The sequence below is a fragment of the Uranotaenia lowii genome, chromosome 2, assembly GCF_029784155.1.
Source record: "Uranotaenia lowii strain MFRU-FL chromosome 2, ASM2978415v1, whole genome shotgun sequence".
NCBI classification, from domain to species: domain Eukaryota; kingdom Metazoa; phylum Arthropoda; class Insecta; order Diptera; family Culicidae; genus Uranotaenia; species Uranotaenia lowii.
Genome location: NC_073692.1, coordinates 312,111,574 through 312,127,486, shown reverse-complemented (window position 1 = coordinate 312,127,486; position 15,913 = coordinate 312,111,574). Strand labels below are relative to the sequence as shown.

Genomic DNA, 15,913 nt, shown 5'->3' with positions numbered 1-15,913 from the left:
GCGATTTTTGTTTGATTTGGTTTTCTTCGTTGCTTGCTCAACACATGTGAAGCTCCATCTCGGCCTACTGTGTGTACGGAAAGAAACGGAAAACAGGGTTTTTTGGTCGATCGGGATGCACTTTTTTGCGTTATTTGTTTTTATTTTTGATTTCGCTGTCCGACTCGCGTGCGTTGTTATGAATTCGCAAATACCTACCTAACATCTAGGTAAATGGATGGATGGGAACCAACGGCTGCCTGGCGGTTTGTTTCTTTTGGTGCTAGTACTTCACGTGGATAGTCAAACCGTAAGTGTTGTTCGCGAAGTGTGTCAAAGCTTTCGGGATTAGCGCTGGATCCGGTGGTCCATATCCTGCACCATCCTTCGCCTCAGCCCTTCGCTACTTATATTGACAGCTAATCGAGAAGCTCGGTGATTTAAGCGTTCTATTACCTACTGCCTGTCTGCCTACTTTGCCACTTTGGAGGCCAACAACTGCATGATCTAGGAGGCACAGCAATTCTCAGGTGAGTTGTAACCCTTTTTGTTGTTGCCGTTGAAGCTGCTGCTGCGGCTGTTGTTATTGTTGGTGTTCCTTTAGTTAGAGTGTCGCCAAGCGACAACTCACAAAGGGACGGTAAAACGGGGATTTATGGGCATCAGTCACTACTCGGTTTGTGCCGCGCAAACTTGGACACCGGGCCACGGACTCTTTGTATAGACAAGCGATAAATCTCGTGGCAACTGAAACTAATGTGGCAAAACCGAAGTTTGCCTATATGTACGTGTGGGCTCATATTGTGGATTTTCGCTTTTTTTTGTTTCTTGCACTCCGGCTGGTGGCTCAACATCATCCGAACGGAATAGAAGAGACCCGAACCGCGTGTGGTGGTCGTTCAATTCTTTGTCTTGCCGCACCGATCTCGCTCCATAGGTGGGAAGTCCTATGTATGGTTACTGGAATTGAGCTGCTTGCTGCAGGCTACCGGGGTGGTCTCCTGGGGCTGCTGCTGCTGCTGAACTCATTATCGCGGGAGATCCCGGCTTCCTTTTGTGAAAATCATTGACCATTTTCCCGTCTGTCCTGGGTCGGGTTGGTGTTTTTATGAGCTGGAGAGATGTATTCTTTTAACTGCGGTCGGTATCCATAAATTAACAAGTTGCTAAAAAAAATCACATCGTAACTTTCTAGTTCCATGGAAACGGTTCGTCGGTTTTGTGCCTTCATTTTAAATCAATCGCTGGATGTGGCTGGGGTAATCTAGTAGCAATTTGCTTAAACATTATTTTCAAGCTTTTTTTTAAAAAAGACTTTTGCTGCCCTTAATCATCGATGTTTTGTGTCTTTATTATAGAAATATTTTTTTTTTGTTTCGATTATAGTCGTTTTACCATCTTTATGGCATTCGCGACTTTATCAACGTTGCAGTTGGCGGAACGTTATTGAAGAACTATCCGGTACAACTGTGTTCGATGTTTACTCTTGGGCTCGAACTCGCGGACATCGGATTATAGAAATAGATTTCTTGATTTTAAACTACTTTGCTCTGTTCATGCTTACAATTTGTTGTATTTCTGGTAAGCGAGATGTATAGGGTGCCCCATGATATCTAGGCACGATTTTGATGCAACCCTGCTTATTCCAGGTGACTTTTAAACAGCATATTACTGCTGTGTGTTGTTGTTTAAATCCAGCTTAAAACTCTGTGTATCGTGAGCTCCAGTATTCATCATTTTCGTGAAAATAAGAAGCATTTTCCCGGGAAAGTTAAAAAATATCTTGCACAAATGTTGTACTTTCCCCAACATTTTGCTGAGTTAGTTGGCAAAAATGGAATAAGTGAGCATTAGAGCGATCTAAAATGCGATTCGGAAGTATGGAGAGGAAAGCAACTTCGTTAAAAAAAATCTGAGTGTATACCGAGTCCGGTGGACAAAACTTTGGACCGGAAAGTGCGTGCTACGCCCAGTAGAAAGACTGCCTCAGTTCATCCACCGTCCATCGTGCCAAGGTAAGATTTGGCATCAGTTCATGGATTCAATTGACACGATGGCTTTGTACCAATCCAACAAAGTTCAGATCGTACCAAAGGAGATGAATCCGCTAAATTGTCCTCAAGCGAAACCGATTGAAACATTTTGGGCCCATACCAAACCGTATTTAAAACATGTAAAGCCTGATTCTATCGAAAAATACTGGAAAAATCTCCTTACAAAAATTTTACTATTGGCCAACGATTGACTTGAATCTAATCTGATATTGAATCACTGTAAAAAAAATACTATAGAGAACATAACAGTGAAGAAAAAATGGGATATGCCCCTCAATTGTGTTAATCCTGTTAATTTTGAATCGTCCTTAGACAACTGGGACACCCTATATTTTCCGGCTGATTAGCCTTTTTCAGGGATGTTATGCACACAGTTACATTAAACTTGAAGAAATAAAAGAGGGGGCACATAAAACTTTGAACCGCTTCTAGAGATTCAGGCTTCACAAGAATTGTACGTCCAGTAAAGAGGGCTTTAAGCCGCTCTAGGAACAATTATAGTTTCTAGTCTCCCAAATGATTCTATAGATTGGAAATAGGCATTTAAAATTGGTATAGGTTCCACATCACTCACAGAACTTCAGGAACGAAAGACTTTAGGTAGCACTTCGAACTTAAGGCAGCTTGTAGAAATTCACACGCATAAGCCTTTTGGCTGCTAATAACACTTCAGATCACTCAAAGTTTCTATTTGATCACAGTCTTTAGTCTGCATATAAGTAGGACTTCAGGATATTCATTGGACTTCAACCCTTGGCGCTACAGAGTATTTGTAGGATTTTGAATGGCTTAAAGCATGCACCCATTTTTTTTCAAAACTGGCTCTGAATTTTTGTGCCATGCTCCGAACTGCCCTTAAGTTAAGTGAGGTTAAAGAATTGTGTTTACTATATGAGCGGTCCGCCAAAACTAATTAAAACAAAAGTTGAGTCGTTGCACAGTAGGGATTTTCGAGCCAAAAAAGGTACCCGATTCAGGCAAGAACGTCTCGCTTGAAAAAACAACCATTCTTTATGTAAACACGAGGAATCGAATGGTCTACACCGCTTTCTGATAAAATGACTCTAAACGTCTCATTTTTTCAGATTTTCCCTATTTTTACGTAAAGGTTCAGATTGTAGCACACTAAGCGGTGTACACCACTCGATTCAGCGACAAATTTAACACTAAATCACTTGATTTTTCCATTTGGTATGTGAATTGCTCGATAGTTACAGTGAAATTTATGCACAAATTTAAAAAAGCTAGCAGAAGTTGGGGATATTTAGCCGTTTCTATTAATTATAGTGCAAAAAAGCGACACGATAAGCTAGAGGATGAATAAATCTACCAACAATGATCATTCATGATCAAAAATTGTTGGATTACACTATTACACTTTGTTTGACTGAATTTCTTTGAAAAAAATGTTAAGTTCCGGGGAAACGATGCAAAATGAGCCACTTGTCGTTGTAAAAACAAAATCTAGGTACACCAATCGATTAAGCCGTCATTTTTACACAAATAAGTATAGTCTGTATGATTTTTTGTTGCAAAGCAGATTGCTACAATCGGAATTATACCTTTACACCCAAAAAATAGGGGACATCTGGTTAAATGAGACGTTTAAAGTTATTTCATCAGAAAACAGTGCAGACCATTCGATTCCTCGTGTTTTTTTTATAAGAATTTATAGTTTTCCAGAATTTAGTACAGTTTAGGCGATCGTCTCAGGAATAGGTAGCTTTTTTGATAAGAAATCCCCACTGTTCGTTGATTTAAGTTCATGCCTAACATAAGCCTTAAAGGCTACAGAAAATGTTTTAAACAGTTAATGTAAATTAAGGTCACATCTAGAACTTCAGACAGCTTATAGAAATTCAGGCCGCACCTAAAAACATACCATGTTTAAGACTTCATATGTAGCTGAAGAAAATAAAGTATTTACATTAAACTTTTGGTAGGGTAGATCTTATTACAGACCCCGTTCGATTTTGGCAACACGCTCGTACATTTTGTGTTGCCAAAATCGAATGTTGCCAAAATCGAACGGTTTTTTTCTCCACTTTTTTATCAGTTATTTTTACCAAATGACTAATATTATTATCAAAAACGTTATTTTCAAACATTTTCCGACCATTTCTAGTAATTTTTTTTTTCATCATGTTTTTGATGCATTTTGCACTTATCTTGTTTTGTTTATAATGTTTGTATTCATTTGTCATATTTGCTGTTTTTTCGTTCTTCATCATCTTTTAGTTGTTTTTAGTCATTTTCAGTCTTTTGTTTGAATTTTGTTTTTTAACTTTTTGAATTTTTCATCTTTTTGTCAAGTACATTGTACTTAATAAATTTTTAAAGAAAATTTGTTTTTATTGTTTCATTTTATCATCATCTCAGAACACAAAAACGTTATAGTGGTATTTGTCTGATTTGAATTGGTCCTGTTATAACGAAAACTAAATTGTAATGTTGTTTCTAAAAACCGTTCGATTTTGGCACATGTGCCAAAATCGGATGTTGCCAAAATCGAATGTTGCCAAAATCGAATGTTGGCAAAAACGAATGTTGTCAAAAACGAACGGGGTCTGTACTTCAATTCGTAATTACGATTTTGAACACACGAGAGATTTCGGATTCCAACAGACATAGGGCTTCAGACCGCTTACAGAAATGCAGAGACATATAGGACTTCAGATCGATTACAAGACTTATGTAGCACTGAAAGCCGCATATGAAACATGGGAGGCATGGGACTTTCGGTCACATAAAGAATTTTATACTGCACATAGGATTTCAGACCGTTCACTTCAGGTTTATAAACTAGCTTGGAACTTAAGGCTGTCTGAAGAAATTCAAACCATTTAAAGGAATTCAGGCAGCATTTAGGGCTTCGGATTGCATAACTTCCGATCGCTAGATTAAGGTTGGCACGCAGGGCCAAAAGCAATTTATGCCCCTCGTAGAACTTTGGACCGCTTATAGAACTTCATGTCACACATAGGACTTCTGGTCACACACATGATTTCTAAAAGCTTATAACACTTCAAGTTTCACAGAGAAGTAAGACTGTTTATAGGAATTAAGACCGTTCTGAGGACTTCAAACTTCCGAACTCTAGACCACTTACAGGATAATAAAGAAACACAGTGCTTCCGGCAGCATATTGAACCTCAGGCTGCTTAAATGCTTTTTAGCATTGCAATTCAATCCTCAACAGAAGTTTATATGCCTCATAGGAATTCTGGCCACACAAAAGGTATCAGAGCTGAACTTTAGACTACTTAAGGGAATTTCAGACTGTACTTAGGACGTCAAAATTCAAAACGACTTACGGAAATCAGGATCACAGGAATTCAGGCATAACCAAGGGCTTCAGTAATATAGGCCTCACTTGGGACTTTACGCACTACATCCTGTCCCAATATTAAACAAATAAGGATTGCATGTTTTGCCAAAAACAAAGAAACTCGCAAAGAAATTCGTTGTTAAGGACCTTAGACCTTCGAAGGTTGTCAGACCTCATAAGGTCATCAAAACTGTTGAGGTCGCCAGAACTTTTTGGATGTGGTCTTAAGGTCGACTGAGCTCTCAAGCCTTTACAGATTTTTGGGGTCCTTGACTTATAAACGATCGGAACTAAAGCCACTGATCTAGAAATGGGACACGTTGTTTTGGTGATAGCTAGGTTCTTTATATTCAAACATGCAACCCAGCTAACATGAAATCGTAATATAAATGATAATCCAAATCGAATATTAAGACATTTTCACTAACCATCGTAAAAGAGTTGGTATTGAGTGATTTTCTACCATTCATTTACGACATTCTTTGCCCAAAAATACTTGAGTCGGATAGTAGTTTAGTCAATTCGTAAATATGTCTCCAAAAAGTTGGGAATATGTTTATTCGACATTTACGATTTGAGTCGGTCCATCGATTGAAACTCTATCCAAACTCTCCCTTTCTTCCTTTGACCGGTTCGTAAAAATAAAATCTCACCTATATAGCTATAGCGTGCATCATATCAACTGATGAGTTGGCACCGTGGTAATATACCGGACTGCGAACTTGGAGGACTGGAGTTCAAATCTCGGTCGGGGAAATGTCATTGTAGATATATTGCCTCTACTTTTGTAGCTATATGCTATTTTGGTAAGTTCAATACAATCTTTTCATCTGGTTTAATTGTTTGAATAATTGTGTTGTTCCTGCGATGTACCTCCTTGAATGTTTGCTGGGAAAAACTTGACAGCGTTGTGTTGTTAATATTTAAGATCCAGACAGACACAGGCAGCGTTGCCAACCTTCCAGATTTTTCTGGAATCTTCCAGATTTTTATGTGCCATACAGAAGTACAGACCTCATGTTGTCTGGTCCAGACTTTTCATAAATTATCCAGATTTGTCCAGGAATGTCTATAAGTTCAACGTTTTAATAAAAAACGGCAACACTGAATTTATTGTGAAGCAGAATAAGAAGTTATTTTGACAGCTGAAAGGGGTCTAAGCTTTCAGTTGTTCCTTTCGTTCACATCACAGTGCACATAGACTCAGACATTGATTATTTTCAAGTAATGAGAATTGACCCCTAGACTACAATATCGCGATCTGCCGACCAAAACAAAAAAAAAAGGTCGTCACCTATAAAGTTAGCCATCCAGACTTTTCCAGACATTTTTTTCAAAATCTTCCAGACATTTCTGAAAAACAGTTGGCATCACTGGACACAGGACATCAGATAGCTAATCAAAACGCAGAGGCATATAGAAGGACTTCAGACCGCTTACATGACTCACTTCAGGTAGTTTACAAATTGCGAACCAAATACGAGATACGCCTGACGAGAGTGCGCTTCTCTGAGAAGCATTATTGAAATGTGATACATATTAAAACAAATTCTTATCCAGCATAATTGTATATAACACTGTCGATAACTCAAAGGTACTAAATTTGTAGAATATGGTCCAGTAGTTTCTGAGATAGAGACTGCCTAATTTAGGTGTTTTGGGGTTTAGATTTATGCGCGGTTCTTAATGCTTTTAAACTCAACACGTTTAACTTGGAGTTTAAGGCTGTCCGAAGGAATTCAGATCACTTATAGGAACTCAGCTCACATATTACCTATAGGAGTTCAGCCGCTAAAACTTCAAATCGCACATGAACTTCTGACCACAAACAAGACATGACTCCTAATAGGGCTTCAAATTACCAATTCAAACCAAGACCGTTTATAGTAATTCATGCCGCACTAAGGACTTCACACTAAATACATGCAGTACTTCAGAAATTACAAGACTTAAAATGAATACACAGTACAACAGGCAGCAAATTGATACTTAAGGCAGCTCATAAAAGCATAGCAATTCTGATCACGGTTGAAGCTCAGACTGCTTAAAGAAATTTAGACTACACTTAGCGTGTCAGATAGCTCATAGGATTCAAAACGGCTTACGGAACTCAGGAAGGCAGGAGTTCAGGCAGTATTAAGGCCTCACATCGAACTTTAAGCTCAATGTCTTGATCTGAACCTGGGACAAATAAAGATTGTGTGTTCTGATTAAAACATGGAACCTCGTATAGGAATTCATCTTTAAAGTCGAAAGGAAATTTAATTCAATGTCAAAGACCTCATGAGAAAGACCTTCTAAGGTAGTCAGGTCTCTTAAGGTCATCAGAATTCTTGAGGATGACAGGACTTTCAAGATTGTGAGACCTCATGAAAACTACTAGGCCCCCTGAGGGTCGCCAAGTCTTGAGGTCTTGTAACCTGTTAAGGTCGTCTGGGCCCTCATGCTTTTCAAGGTGTTTACCGAGTTTTTCATTTCATCTCTTTGTTTCTTAGTCATGTTGAGTCTTCGGAAATGGCAAAATTGGTTTTTTTGGGCCGTGATCACGATTCAAAGCCATTAACATATGGAAATTGTAAGATCTCTTTAATTCGTCATGCCGTTTGAGGCTGTCGGGCCCTTTAAGATATTCATGCCTTTTGAGGTCGTTAGGCCTCTTAAAGTCGTTAGGTTTGTTTAGGTACTGTTAACAAAGTAAAGGTTCCAAAATACAATTCAAAAGAAATAAATTACGGGATATCTTGTATTTGGTTCTTTATACGTTAAGGTCGTCTGACCTTTCAATGTCATCTCGCGTCTTAAGATCATCAGGTATCTAAAGGTCGCAGGGTCTCCTTAGGTCGTCAGATATCTTCAGATCGTTGGGCAGTTCAAGCTTTTCGGGCCTCAAAAGTCCAGTAACTTCTCAGGCGTGTAAAGCCATTATACTTGTAAGTTCATCAGGCATGTATAATCACCAGGACTTTTGAGAATTTCCGGCCCTGTAGTGTCGTAAGTTTCAAATGATCATATGGCGGAAAATCCTCTAGGAAGGTTTGTAAGGTTTGAAAAAAGTAGAAACCGGATTAGATTGTTGGGTAAATATGATAATCTACTCAAATCTAATGTTTTGAATTCGTCTTTGTACATCTTCTTACCTGAAAATGATCACATTTTCAAAGGTGATGAGAAGTATTAGAGAAACATGAGATATCAAGAAAGAGAGAACATAAGCCGTAAATATCAGCTTCGTTCAACTGTTGAAAAAAAATCGGTTTCAACTGGTTTCTGTCAACTGGTAGATGTTCAACGAGCCAATGTTTTGGTCGAAACAGGTCTGGTCGTTGTTCAATGGAGCAAGTTGAAATTAGTCGAAACCAATCCAGCTCGACAGTAGGATTAGTTTCGACCTGGTAGAAATCGGTCGAACTCAATTGGAAAGAGACAGATGATCAACTGTCAATCTATTTCTACTTGTTTCGACCCGTTTCGACTAGACTTCATTGAACAGATTTATCATATATTTCTCGAAAAAGATACAACTACTCACCGACAGGACTTGAAGCGAAAGTTGCAAGTTCAAGTTTTGCCGGTTAGACGTTGTATCTTTTTCGAGAAATTTATGATATTTACGGCATATATTCTCTCTTTTTTTGATATCTCATGTTTCTCTAATACTTCCCATCACCTTTGAAAAAGTGATCATTTCAGATGTACCAAGACAAATGATAATGGATAAGGTTTTAATTTGGTAAATCCAAACAGTTGTAGATCACAAATTAATACAAACTTTCTTCATTGCTTCGAATGTTTTGTATACATCAAAAAGATAAATTCTGCCGTTTCGATTTTTGGTCAACGTCCTTTTTCAAGGAAAAAGGTCTTGTTTATATAATAATTATGTACTGTATTTTCGAAAAATTGTATCTATTTGGAGTTCGCATTTTAACTAATAACTGTTTTTTTTATCTTTGCAGGTATGAATCGATCGGAACATCAAATACATTCACCATACAAAAGTTCAGGTAGGACTAAGTCTTCATATTTAATTTTTCATTACGCTTGGTAAGTTCCCCCTGAATGCTTGAATGCAACTCCATGAACTTTAAGCACTGCATCGTGAATCAACAAAATTGATGTCTACGGATGATGAAGGAAACAAAAACTCTCAAGTAAAAATAAAGGAAGAATGCATCGCAAATCCATTAGGCTGCAAACAAGCAAGCAAGTGAGCAAAAAAAAGCAATAAGCAGCAGCTACGTATGGAATAATCATCTGGGCACTCAACCTGGCTCTTGGTAGGATCCAACTGCATTTGCCCTCTAGACAGACAGACGGTGTTTGCTATATTCGGAGGAAGGGTTGTAGAGGTGTCGGCCAGAATATAAAGTTAAACCTAACCTGAACCCTTACGGAAACGAGTGAACCTACCACGTCTAAGTTGGCAAACTTTTTGATTACTTTAGCACGAAGAGCAACGTCGATGATGATCTATCTAATGATTATCACCTTGTTAGCTGCCATAAAAAGCTGCAACGAACTCGGGGGGGAGCAGTTGATTGAAAACCTGAAGGTTTTATGACATCATACATTAAACTGCACTTCGGAATCCAGAAGTGGAAGGGAGTCCATTCCTCATCTGGGTCTCGGTTTCCGTTTCCTAGTTTCAATTTTGCTGGTTTCCATTCTTGAAGATCATTCTCCGCAGGCATCCACCAAATGCAGTTCTCGCTTGACCTCGAGTTTCCCCAGCTCTAGTCCAATCAACAAGTGCACCGGCTTCAGCAAGTAATGTCCATCGTCCAAGAAGTGTGTGGGTACGGCCACGAATAGCTAAGTAGCATTAACTATCATGCAACAAAAAAAAAATAAATATCCAGCAACTCGATCTACCCACACTTCAATCATTGTACTGTTGCCATTTTACGATCATTATCGTCATTATATGTTTTGCTATCTGAACCTCTACCCTCGTGTATCTATGATGCCGGTGCTGCATAGATGCATAGATTGAGATTGGTAGAATCATACGTGCGATCGTATGAAGTTTTTTTTTCCCTTCTAGTTTTTGTAGGTTGTTTAATGTTTAAACTAGCGCCGAGATTGGTATTCCTCTGGCCTTGAACGGTTTGCTGTTCACATAACGTGACCGTTAGATTTGTGTGATAAGTTACATCAATAAAAAAAATCAGGCATCACGTTTATTTCTATTTCCAGAATTTGAGTTTCTGATTGTTAACAGGAACAATTATTCAGAATTATTTCATGTGATTATCATTTCAAATTTCAATTCTGATCCTTATCCAGCAAACATGAAATCGTAACCGAAATGATAATTCAAATCGTTAACAATGGTGTTGCGAATCGTTATATCAACTGCTTAGTGAAAAGATCGTATAAAATGTTGTCTGAAGTTAGTTTAAATCGGATATGATAGAAAGCCTGCCATGTATGGAAATTTTGAATTAATTTTGCTCTTGCGCGGGCTTCAACTGAGAAAATCATCGTCATGTTCTCTCTGCAACCAGCAGTGCATCCAGATGGCTAAAATCAGATGGGGATTGAGTAACATTGAATCGAGTTGTACCGAAGTAATATTGATCAAATTGAGTAATATTGATCAAAGAGAGAACTGGGAAATATTTTCGCTGGTAACGGTTTAAAGGCTATGAGAGCAAAATCTTGCGCTCTCTTGCATTCTTTCGATAGGTACGAATAAGGTGTCGGATAACGCGCGACTGGCTTAGTTTTCGTCGCTTAAGAGTGAAATGAAATGTGTGTATGTATATTGCCTCCACTTTGGGATGTAAATGCTGTTTTCCAATTTTCATACGATTTTTCTATAATGTATATGAAACGTATATCAAAACAGCATAAGAATAAAGATACAAAAATGTTTGCTGAGTGGTTCTTATCTAACTTAACAATTTGAAACTCCCCTAAGCATTTTCCTTCACAAACATATGTTACTTTATAAGACATTCTCATGGCAACTAATGGTAGATATCACTTAGCCCTTGACTTAGCAATTAAAAGATCCCAAAGAGATCTCAGGGTTTGAGAAATTCGAAAATGAATAAAAATCGACTGAGTCTATTGAACAAGGGTTCAAGCAAAACTTTAAAGAAAAAAATGATTAAAAACATGAAATTGCCAAAAAGGCATAGGTCTTGCTAAAGCCTTTAAATTTCCCTAGCACGGACATCTACTCTAAGGTACTTGTCTTTGCTCACCTCGAGTTTTATTCTTGTATCGAGAATGATACAGTATAAAAACTTGGAATGATTGTCACTGCTGAATAATGATCCTGATCCAAAAATAAATAAGGATTCGCATTTAGGCTCAAAGATTGGAATCCAGGACCCGAAATCAAGAAAAACTATCGGGATCAAGTTTTACATCACAGGTCATTTTCAGGAACAAAGTGTACGATCTGGAACAAGGTTACGTTCAGGATAAGATTCCAGGATTAGGATAACAGTCTAGGATCACAATCCGGGTGCAAGATCCAAGAAGTCCAACATTAGGATCCGGAATCAGGATACAGGATAACAGCATCAGAATTGAGAATTAGAATCTAGGATAAAAATTTGGAATGAGGCTCCATGATCAGAATTAGAATCAGAATTGGGTTTTGGATCCATGATCGGAAACCGCGATCAGACTGCACGATCCAGGATAAAAAGAAAGGTCCATAACAGTGATGCGCGAGCACTCAAGAGCCGCTCATTTGAACCGGTTCTTCAGAAAGAACGTACAAAAAAAGAACCGCGGTTCGAAAATGAGCCTCAACACAACACTGGATGAAAAACTTTACCACTGCCCAAAGTAGAATGCAAAATAATGCAAGAGCGGAGAGTGAAGAGCCGAATCAAAAGAACCGTGGTGAGAGCGGGCTACGTTCGTTCGTTCTTTCCAAAAGAGCTGGTTCAAATAAGCAGCTCTCCCATCACTTAACAAGCAACCAGGGTTGCCAACATTTCTGTTTTTTTTTTTCAAAATTCAGAAAACCGTGACTATAAAAGGCTTCAATGAAAAAAAAACGCTTTTTTTTATCTGTTAACGTTTTTTAAGCTAAACTGGACTTAACAATTTTAATAAAATTTTATATGACAGTTCATTTATCATTATGTGGATTTTTTTCTCTAAGCAACTGAATAAAATATTCAATAAATTAAAACTAACTATTTCTTATGAATAACGTTCTCATCATGGCTCCTAAATAGGTGGTAAACAGTAAAACAAACAAAAATGTAAGAATACAAATTCAACTGTACGAAAGAATTAGTATCATGGAGAAAAAAAAACCTAGAAAAAAGGTCCTTTTTAAAGAAGAGGTATCTATCAACCAAATTTACAAAAAAAAAAAAAAAAAATGAGAAAAACAAATAATTTCTTTAAATTTTCAAGCAAACTAGTCCTAGAAGTTTATCCAAAGACTATGAACGCTCATGGAAAATCTTTACTCATACTCAAAAATGTTGAATTTCCGCTAATTTCAGACTGTTGAGATTATTATTTTTGTGGTGTTTTGCGTTTGATGGTGAAAATTTTCTATGAATTTAGAACTTTATACGGTTGTGATGAAAGTAAATTGGATGAGCGTTAATGCTTTGCCATAGATGATTGGAAAATAAAGAACATTAGTCGTCCTTAGATTTCTCATTTGTTATACGAATTAGAAATGGGATTCGAACTCCAAAACTAATATTAGAGTTCAAATTTTGCAAAACATTTATGAGCACGATATGATATGAAATTCTAAATTTGAAGTTTAACTAAGATTAAAAATTAAGTTTATATTTTCATATAGAGTTGTGCATAGGCAACTTGTAAGTTTGATAGAAACAATTGCTTTTATTGCAAAAATAATGCACTTATATACCCAAAATCAAGTGAAAAATAAATGCAGGTGTTAGAATAATCAGAAAAAACCGTATAAGGTACACCGGGGTAAGTGTTAACGTTGGCTATTAAAACAATACTGTGCACTATTTTTTCAAACTTTTGATGCAGAATGTTCAATTTACTTGTAATCTATCCCATAACTGTGAAAAAGATACGGATGTTTACAGCGACTTTTTGGTAAATTTCAATTTTCAACTACGATGTCGAGGTGATGTGTACCTTTTTCAATTGCAAATTTCTCGTAAACCAGCTGGATCTTGGCGAAAAACTCTACATTGAAACAATCCATACATTTCAAACAACCAGTTAGGAAAAGAAAAGGCGGTTAAAAATGAAGAAAAAGGAGTTTATTTACAAAAACCTAAAATTTTGTCTCCAAACCCTACCTGGGGTAAGTGTGGACGGCTTTATAAAGACATGATGTTTACACATTTTTTCAATTTTCTGCCCTTAATCCAATACAATTTAGCTATATTTAGGATTCGGATCATGAAAAGTTGGGTAAAGTACTTGTTTGTTCTGTGTTTTTTGATGAAACCGGATCTCGTGAGTTATCAAAATTGCTTTTTATCAATTTTATCAAAATTGCTCCACTGCTGATTTTTTATTGATTTTTTAAAGTTGAACTATATGAAAAAACGTCCACACTTACCCCGGTGTACCTTACTAAAAATAGTTGATAAACAGCTACCTTCAAAAAATCGTCAAAACATACGTGTTTCGTATTTTCTGATGATGCCAAAGTGTGTGAAAATACGTTATTTTTTTACCAAAATTCAATATTTTACTGCAGTGACTGAAACAATTTCGGCGGTTGATCTATTAGTTTTAAACTTTTTTTGAGATCGTAATCTTTAAAAAACTATGTGACCAAAATCTTAAAAAAAGCTTCTAACATCAGATTTCTGATGCACAAAGCGAATTTTTTTTGTGCAATTGGTAGCTGAGCTACAGCTTATTTACGAAGCATGTTTCATCATTTTTGACGTAGAATTATTTCTTACAGCAACACTATTGGAAGATAAATTGATCGGAACATGTCACATGGTTCAATAATGTTGCATGGTCACATTATGTCACATGCTTGATTACGTTGCATGGTCGGATTATGTAACAATATCCGATTATGTCACATGGTTTGATTATGTTGCCTGGACGGATTATGTTAGATAGTCTGGTTATGTTGCATGGTCCGATTATGTCACATGGACTGATTATTGTGCATGCTCAGATTATGTCTTATGATTTAATTATGTCTCATATTGAAATCCTGTTATATGGTTGAAATTTGGCATATAGTCAGATATTGCCATTTTGACACTGTCACATTAGACTGGCCCGAATTTATATGGGATGATTTTTACAACATTTTTTTCAACGCGGCACTCTCTAGATTGGTGCATTTAGGTAAAAAAATGACTTTCTGAAAGTTTCAGCTCATTTGGCAGAAGCACGAGCTGGCACAAAGGACTTAAAATTTGTATGGATATTTTCGGCAAATTGTATGAAAAAACGGCATACTTTCGCTCTTTGTGTTCTAAAATATGTTTCCAGTATGCTAGAAAGCTCAGAATTTCAGGAATTGTAGTTCAAACAATGACAAACAAGTTTGTAGAAGATTGTGACGCGATACGACATGATCATTCGTTCACGATATATCTGTGACATGCGAAAAAAATCACACATTCAATTACAAATAATTCATCACAGTCAACTCGTATCGCGTCACAATCTTCTATAAACTTGTTTGTCATTGTTTAAACTACAATTTCTGAAATTCTGAGCTTACTAGCATACTGGAAACATGTTTTAGAACACAATGAGTGAAAGTATGTCGATTTTTCATACATTTTGTACAAATTTCAAGTCCTTTGCGCCAGCTCGTACTTCTGCCAAATGATCTGAAACCTTCAGAAAGTCATTTTTTCACCTAAAGGCACAAATCTAGGGGGTGCCGTGTGGAATATGAAGATTTTTTTTTGTTATGGGCCAGTCTACTGTCACATGTTGATCATTACGAGAATACACCATAAGCTCATTTAATCTACGTTTAGCGGTTGTAGCTATATGACTACCTCCTTAATTTTTTTCCTTTGACTATGAATATCATGAAAACCAGAGATTGTAGCTGAATATTGTCTGAGTATCCTATTTGAGTAACGTTATAAGGTCTACAAAATTATAACAAAATTATAATTTTGTACAAATTGTAACGCTGTTTAATTTGTTCGGATGGGAAACGAGCATTTAATGCGAAAAGTATTAAATAATCACTCTAGATCCTTGAAGGGACTTTCTTAGTCAGAGCTTTCAGAGAGCGTTTCATGAATTCATTGAGAGTATCTGAAGATTTTTTAAATATTCATATTCTGAAAAAGTTACAAGCCTCTAAACTTCCAATAGTGTCATAATGACACTCTAGGAAGGATTAGGGTTAAAATGTACATTAGTTTGTTTATTTAAACATATAATTTTCCGTAAAAATGATAAAATCAGGCAAAATCATGCTTATTTAAAAAAATGGAGGCTTATCAGGATCAGGATGGACCTTAAAAAATCAGGCAAATCCTGAAAAATCAGGTACATTGGCAACCCTGCAAGCAACATAAATTGAAGAGCGGAGAACAGCAGTTCGTTCATTCTCTCGAACCAAAAGAACCGTGGT

The 15,913-nt window shown here is 36.9% G+C and overlaps 1 protein-coding gene across 3 annotated transcripts in view; it reads left to right on the top strand.

The window, feature by feature from the left end:
- LOC129749185 (zinc finger protein jing homolog) overlaps positions 1-15,913 on the top strand; it is a 313,131-nt gene that overhangs the window by 176,426 nt on the left and 120,792 nt on the right. Inside the window, exon 1 of one of the 3 annotated variants that reach the window (XM_055744112.1) lies at positions 333-509. The exons of the other annotated variants lie outside the window; for them this stretch is intronic. The gene's annotated coding sequence lies outside the window, so the exon portion shown is untranslated. Of the gene's footprint in view, positions 1-332; positions 510-15,913 lie in introns of those variants that run through there. 3 annotated transcript variants of the gene reach the window in all.